Here is a 7,962-nt window from a genome sequence, read left to right on the forward strand (position 1 = left end):
TTTCTTTCTTTCTTTCTTTCTTTCTTTCTTTCTTTCTTTCTTTCTTTCTGCTTTCTTTTTTTTTTTTAGTGTCCTTGATATCAAGATTTAATTCTGACCTCAAAAATTCTGTGTAGGATTGGAAATATTTCTTTCTTGAAAATTTGATAGAATGTACCCGGAAAGCCATTTGAAGCTATAGTTTTCTGTGTGGGAGGATTTTAAATTATGAATTCAATTGTTTTCCATATTTAGGTATATTCAATTGTTTAATTTCTTTTTGAGTCAGTTTTGGTAATTTTTATCTTTTAAAACATTTTCCATTTCAACAGGTTTTCCAACTGATTTCTCTTTTAAGGTATCTTAATGTTGTTATCTTCAATGTAAAATGAATTTTGATTTTGTCGTAGGTTGGTAGTAGATCAGGAAATCAGGAGTGCTGTTATCATACAGTCTTAGTGGCAGTGTGAATCAATCCACAATTTTTGGAGTATAATTTGGTGTTAATAGAAACCAATATCTTCAATATATCTACCTTGTAACCTAGAAGTGTCAAGTCTAGGGATTTATTTCAGAAATATCAGTGTGTATGGACTTATACATTTCTAGGGATATTTATAGCATTGTTTTTCATAGTAAAGTGAAAACAACAACAAAGAGTGATCAATAGGGAGCTAGCTATAAAGAATGGGGTATCCATATCCCATAAAGAAGGGAGGATGTGTTAGCCTGGTGATGGGTATTAAAGAGGGCACGTTCTGCATGGAGCACTGGGTGTTATATGCAAACAATGAATCAGGGAACACTGCATCAAAAACTAATAATGTAATGTATGGTGATTAACATAACGTAATTTAAAAAGAAAAGTTAAAAAAAGGAGAAGGGGGCGCCTGGGTGGCTCAGTTGGTTAAGCGACTGCCTTCGGCTCAGGTCATGATCCTGGAGTCTCAGGATCGAGTCCCGCATCGGACTCCCTGCTCAGCAGGGAGTCTGCTTCTCCCTCTGATCCTCCCCCCTCTCATGCTCTCTCTCTCTGTCTCATTCTCTCTCTCAAATAAATAAATAAAATCTTAAAAAAAAAAAAAAAGAGAAGGGAATGCTATTCAAAAAAAAAAAAGAAAGAAAAGAAGTGACAGCATGTGTTGATATGGGAAACTATCTTTTATATATTGTTAAGTGAGAGAGAAAAGGCTTTAAAATAGATTTTCACAGCATTTTCTGTAAAGAATATGTAGATACATACTTATACATTTTTTCTAATATTATATGGCAATATGGTTTTGCTTGGACAATGTGAGGAATAGGAAGGAAGATTATTTCCACTTCATGCCCTTTTGCACCTATTGACATTCTCAGATTTAACAAGCATATTTCAAATGAAATCCCAAATCCAGATAAATGTTTTGTAACTGTCATTTTTTCTGTCTCACTCTAACATAAAGCAGATTTACAATTTACATTTGTCAGTTGTTCTAGGTTGTAAATATAACTGCCTACATTAGCTGTCCTTATGCTGTCCCCACTTTGAAGTGCCCAGCTGGCAATCATGGACATGCCATAGAAATAAATGGCTGGTGGAATCTTGCTAGAATGCATACAGATGTACATATGTTCAGAAGAGTGGAAACCTGAGACAATAGCAGAGAATGGGGTAGGATTTGGAAGCAGAACCTCTTCCCTTTTTATGGAGAGTACACAGGATTACGATCAGGAGCCTCTCTCTAAAATTAGCAAAGGAGGAAACAGGTTTTGTGGGGATGTCTGGTGAAGTTAAGGCTTTGGGTGAGACCAATATGCATGCTTTTTGGATATTGGTGCACATTTTAGAGGTCAATTGGGGGTTGTCCTATTGGGGGATGGGGGATGATTTTTTTCTCTGAGTAGCTAGAGTATCAGGGCAGAGTCTAGGATATAGGGTAGAGGGGGTGATCTGCTTAGTGTCTGAAATGTCTTTTCAAAACCTAGACTTGAGGCCCTTGAAAAGGCAGTCTTGTTATTGAAAGCCTCTGATTGGTGATATTTCATGTTTTCTCATTAAGCAAAAACTTTAGAAAGTTCTGACACTTAATTGGTCAAAAATGGGAATAACTTAGAAGTTTGTTCTGTTCTCCCCAGACTGATTGCTTAGGGATGCCCTGAACCTGGACTAATTAAGAAGAGGTACCTCAGTGACTAAATCCCCTTGGGAAGGAGGGTAGAGGGAGGGCAAGAGAGAGAAAGAGACTCTCAGCTCCTCACAACACTGTTATTTCTGGACTTTTTCCTAAGCTCTTCATGAGCAAGTTGTTTGGGCCCCTGTGTGTGGCTCAGCAGTAGCAAAACAACAGTTAGCCTTAGCCAAGCCCTGGAGGGCCTGAAAGTGGTGGAGAGACCCCTCCATGGAGGTGAGTGCCTTCTCAGGGTTTTCCTCTAGGAAGAAAAGAGTCAAAGAAGATCAGGGTAGGAGTTCTGGGCTTGGCTGCCTCCTACAAGGAGGCTAAGAGTCTGAAGAATGGGTGAGGCTCATCTCCAAATCTCCTGTGCACAGGTGAGAGCAGATTCTGTCCCAATAGAAGCAACAGACACTTCTCCTTGAAAACAGTCAAGATTCTTCTATATTTTGTCACCTAGTGCTCATTATGCAGACATTGTAGAAATATAGATCACTGAGCTGTCCCAACAATTCTGTCCTTGACCCGTTTTCCCGTCATTAAAAGGCTCACAGAGACTTAGAAGAGGCTGTATGAGTAAGGGAAGTGAGGAAGGGAAAATGGTAACGTGAGCCATGAAGGGAAACCAAGAAGAGTAGGCTCCAGGGGGTATGGCTCAACTATTCAGGTGAGGAACAAGTACTATTTATCACACACCCATACATCCATCATGTACTAACAATTTATTATCACTACTTTGATAGCTCAACAACATTACATATATAAACATGTCCCTGCTCTCATAGAGTTTATATTCCAGTGTCACAGATGAACAACGAATAAATATAATTAAATTTCCTGTCCATCTCCCTTGCTTTATATTTACTTCAGCATGATTAATAAACTAACACCATAATTTTAGTTACTTGTCTTGTATATGGTCTAACACCCACCGTCCCCTTGACTATAAGCACCAAGGGCAGGGATTTTTGTTTGTTGTAGTCACTGTTGCATTTGCTTCATGTTACATGAAGGAATGAAGTAAGTACACATATCATATCAGGTAATAATAAGTGCTACGAAGAAATGCTAAAGTCCAAAAGTGAGCAGATCATTCCAGTTGGGGTAGGGTAACTGGCAAGAGTCCTCTGAGCAGATGACATTTGAGTAATGGGATAGATAAAGTGAGAGGTAGAAATTCAGACATCCTAGGGGGCTACTGGCCTCAGATCTATTGTTGTCAGTGCCAGGTGCCACTTTTACTCCCTCCCCACACTTTACAGGGCACGTGGAGTTTGAGAAGAATGATTCTGCCCTGGGAAATTATCTCAAGCTCCAGAGTTCTCATTTGTAGATGTAGTCCTCATCTGTACAATGGAGGTTTACAATTTGGGAAAGCAGGGATGTAGGTCTTAGACACTGTGCCGCTTTTCTCCTGCCCCAACATGGGTCTAGACAATACCAGTAAGGATGAGGCATAGGGTTCAAGATTCCATGTTTTGAACATCACTGAGAGCACCATTATGTCATCATGCTACATGTCCACAAGAAGAAGTGGACAATCCCAGGACTGGAGAGGCTGATCAACTCATATTCAAAACTGGCCAGTTTAAACAGTCTTATCCTCTGTCCCCTGCAAAAAGGCACATCCAATGGTGTAAAAAGACAGGGAAAGTTTTCTTATCCCCAATAGTGATGAAGAAGTCTTTGCCCTATCAAGACAGGTAGTCTTTTTTTTTTTTTTAATTGGTTCTTTTTTTTTATTCTTATGTTAATCCCCATACATTACATCATTAGTTTTAGATGAAGTGTTCCATGATTCATTGTTTGTGCATAACACCCAGTGCTCCATGCAGAATGTGCCCTCCTCAATACCCACCACCAGGCTAATCCATCCTCCACCCCCCTCCCCTCTAGAACCCTCAGTTTGTTTTTCAGAAGGACAGGTAGTCTTGAGGTAGATTGCATGTGCCCACATTCAGGTCTGGCCTTGTGCAGAGTGTGAGCAGTAGGGTCATGTTACCCGATCTTCAGGTTGGAAATAGTTTGTCAACCTAACCTGTCTTCCTTCTCTTTTGAGAGCAGGACCATGTGGATCCATGTTACCAGTCTTTGATCTCTAGGTTTCACAAGGAGCAGAAACAAGGACTAAATGATGAGCAATCTGTCTAGTGCCACTGAGTTCTACCTTCTAGGCTTCCCTGGGTCCCAAGAACTACACCACATTCTTTTTGCTGTATTCTTTTTCTTCTACTCAGCGACATTAATGGGAAACACAGTCATCATTGTGATTGTGTGTGTTGATAAACGTCTGCACTCTCCCATGTATTTCTTCCTTGGTCACCTCTCTGCCTTGGAGATCTTCGTTACAACTATTATTGTGCCCGTGATGCTTTGGGGGTTGCTGCTCCGTAGGATGCAGACAATATCTCTGGCTGCCTGTGTCACCCAGCTCTTCCTGTACCTTGCTGTGGGAACCACAGAGTTTGCATTACTGGGAGTGATGGCTGTGGACCGTTACGTGGCTGTCTGTAACCCACTGAGGTACAACATCATTATGAACAGCCGCACCTGCATCTGGGTGGTCATTGTGTCATGGATGTTTGGCTTCCTTTCTGGAAATATGGCCTGTCTATGCCACATTTCAGTTTACCTTCTGCAAGTCAAATCTGTTAGACCATTTTTTCTGTGACCGAGGGCAACTGCTCAAATTATCTTGTGATGATACTCTTTTCACAGAGTTTGTTCTTTTCTTAATGGCTATTGTCATTATCATTGGCTCTCTGGCTCCAACAGTTGTCTCCTACACCTACATCATCTCTACCATCCTCAAGACCCCCACAGCCTCGGGCCGGAGGAAAGCCTCTCTACGTGTGCCTCTCATTTCACCTTTGTTGTGATAGGCTATGGTAGCTGCTTGTTCCTCTATGTGAAACCCAAGCAAACGCAGGCAGCAGAGTACAATAAGATAGTTTCCTGGTTGATTTCTGTGTTAACCCCTTTCCTGAACCCTTTCATCTTCACCCTCAGGAATGACAAAGTCAAAGAGGCCCTTCAGGATGGTATGAAACGCTGCAGTCAACTCCTCAAAGATTAGATCTCTCTACCTAAGTTTTAGGTGGTAATATCCTCACTATAAATTATTCAGGAACCTAGGAAACCCTAGTTCCTCTCTTACCATCATCATCTTTTCAAAGATCAATAGTGTACAATTCCCAATTAGCCCATGGAAGGAGACAAGGCAGAGAAAACTGAAATCCATTATCTGCCCACTAGAATCCCAATTCTCAGTTTCTGATGATTCCACTATTGAACTGTCGAACCATATCCTTGGGAAATGGGAGGATTAGAGAAAAGAAATAGATATATTTTTGTAGTTTTCTGTAGCTCAATTAATTTGCCTATAATCCATTGTTGAAGATGTATTTCCTAGGGGTGAAGGAAGTAGGAGGAAGGGGAGAGGATGCATCTGGCATAATCAGAGTACCAAGGGAGAGCTGCTCACTTTATTTCTTTATCAACTATCGTAGGGCTTTTCGTATTTTTTTATGCAATTTCTTGGTGATATGATGGTATGCACTTTAAATATTCTATGGTTCTCCTCTTGTGGTTTATCATGTTATCTTGGTCCCATTGCTACTGTAAAGTAGATACAATGTTATATACATTTTGCCACAGCACCAATGTAGAGTGGTGATAAGAGGATTAGAATACTTTTCTTTTAGTAAGTCTTGGTGATGTAAACATATGAAATATTTTGGCATATATGGGGATTGAGACAAATAAGAATTAAATGACTTAAGTCTAGAGACAGCATCCTGTGTTTTATAGCTGCTTAAATCAACTATGTCTGTTGAGACTGCTCTCAGACCCAGACTTCAGTCTTCATGGTGCCTTTGGTTCTTTGTCTCCCAAATCCAAGTGTCTCAGTACCTTGCCATAGATCTTCCCTGTGGGGAGCATCAAAGGAATGAGAAGCTACCCTCCTAACTTGCAGTTCTTCAGGAATTCCAGGGCATGGCTTTTTTGGCAATGCAATTGTAGGTAGTTCATAATGTTTGAGGAAAGTGTTGATTAAATGGTAACACTTAGCACCTCTTGCCAGCCCTGAATTGGGTGGAGATACTGAGCCACCCAGCAGTGGGTGATGGTGTTCCATAGGATTGCAAAGAGTCCTATGTGAGGATGCCTTCCATTTGGTGAGGACAGGGAAGACCACCAAGTATGATCTAGTTGATTTCACTGCATACCAGTACCAGATGAGGCATTGAGAGTGGGTCCTTAATCCAGCCCATGCTCTGCTAGGCAACCAATGGGTTGTGATGGAACTGCATTGGCTGGAGAAAGGGTTGAAGACTGATACAAAGTGATCCCCCACCCCAGGCTCATTTCCTGACGTCTGCTCTCCCTAGAAAAATACCATGTTTTCTCCTTCAGTACTCCAGAGAGGATGCCTTTTCTAATCTACACAAGGCTTTGCACAGCCTATGTTGTCTCTGGGCTGGTAGAGGCAAATTAGGAGGACAGAAAAGAGCCTCCCTGTCCTCATGTATGGTTTCTTTGTTTTTTCAACCTGTCATTCCCCATGCCTCTTGCACCCTACCCTGATCACCCTTTGTTCATCTACCAACTATCTTCTTTCTTTTTCTTCTCTCCCTTTGTCCTTGAGCTCTTCGGTTCTCTCTTTCTTCTTCTTTCCCTTTCCCCTCAAATCAAGCTCTGACCACCTACTGCTAATGCATTCCTATTCTTCCCCTTCTTCTCCACCAACATTTCCATTCCTCTCCTGCGTCTCAGGAATGCAGTGTTCTAAACTGCCTCTCTAAATGGCCTTGCCTATGAAAAGAAAAGGAGAGTTTCTGGTCAAGAAACTAGTGAAGGGGCATTAATCGCCTCTTATAGCAAAGACGATGTTCTTCTGTTTGGTGTTTGATTTTGAATGAAGGAAAGTTACTATTTGTGTTAGTCTTCTTGGGTTACCACAACAAAACACTCTACATCTGGTGGTTTAAATAAGAGAAATTTGTTTAGCATAGTTCTGGAGACCGAAAAGTCCATGTTCAAAGTTCAGGCTAATTTAATTTTTGGTGACAACTCTCTGGCTTGTAGATGGTTACCTTCTGTCTATGTCCTCAGCTGGCCTTTCATTGGTGGGTATTTGGGAAAGAGAGGTAGTATGGTCTGGTGTCTTTTCTCAGAAGGACACTGTTGTTATGTGATGCGGGCCCAACTAATGACCTCATTTCAACTTAATTACTTCCCAAGAGTCTCCATCACCCAAATCATCTGCAGTGGGTTTCAGGGTTTCAACATATGGACTTTGAGGGTATACAAACCTTCAGTCCATAAAACAGTCACTGGCCTCTATCCTGCAAACCAAGCTTATTCTCAACCAGAATGCCTACTCCATGTTCACACTAGGAGATGGAAGACAGACATATCTGTCTATTGAGGCTTTAATTTCCCAAGGTGCAGTGTCTCCTACTCCAAAATGAATTGAGATGTCTCATACCATCTCCTCACTACTATATACACTACGAAATATCAATAGCTTTTGCTCTACTTATTTTTTGTCTCTACTTTTCACAACTGAGTACATAGAAAATCAACACAGATATCTAAAAATAAATACTAGTAATATTCCATTATATATATAATATGCCGTATCTTCTTTATCCCTTCATCAGTCAATGAATACTTGGGCTCTTTACATATTTTGGCTATGGTAGATAATGCTACTATAAATATCAGGGTGCATGTAGTCCTTTGGGTTAGTATTTTTGTATTCTTTGGATGCATACTTAGTAATGCAGTTGCTGGATTGTAGGGTAGTTCTATTTTTAACTTTTTATGG

The 7,962-nt window shown here is 40.7% G+C and overlaps 1 pseudogene; it reads left to right on the forward strand.

Annotated features, from left to right (window-relative positions):
* Window positions 1-4,045: 4,045 nt before the first annotated feature.
* Window positions 4,046-7,762, forward strand: LOC118016463 (annotated as a pseudogene).
* The last annotated feature ends 200 nt before the right edge of the window (window positions 7,763-7,962 follow it).

Source organism: Mirounga leonina, unplaced genomic scaffold, assembly GCF_011800145.1.
Source record: "Mirounga leonina isolate KUSES-001 unplaced genomic scaffold, KU_Mleo_1.0 Mir_167557, whole genome shotgun sequence".
Lineage (NCBI taxonomy): Eukaryota > Metazoa > Chordata > Mammalia > Carnivora > Phocidae > Mirounga > Mirounga leonina.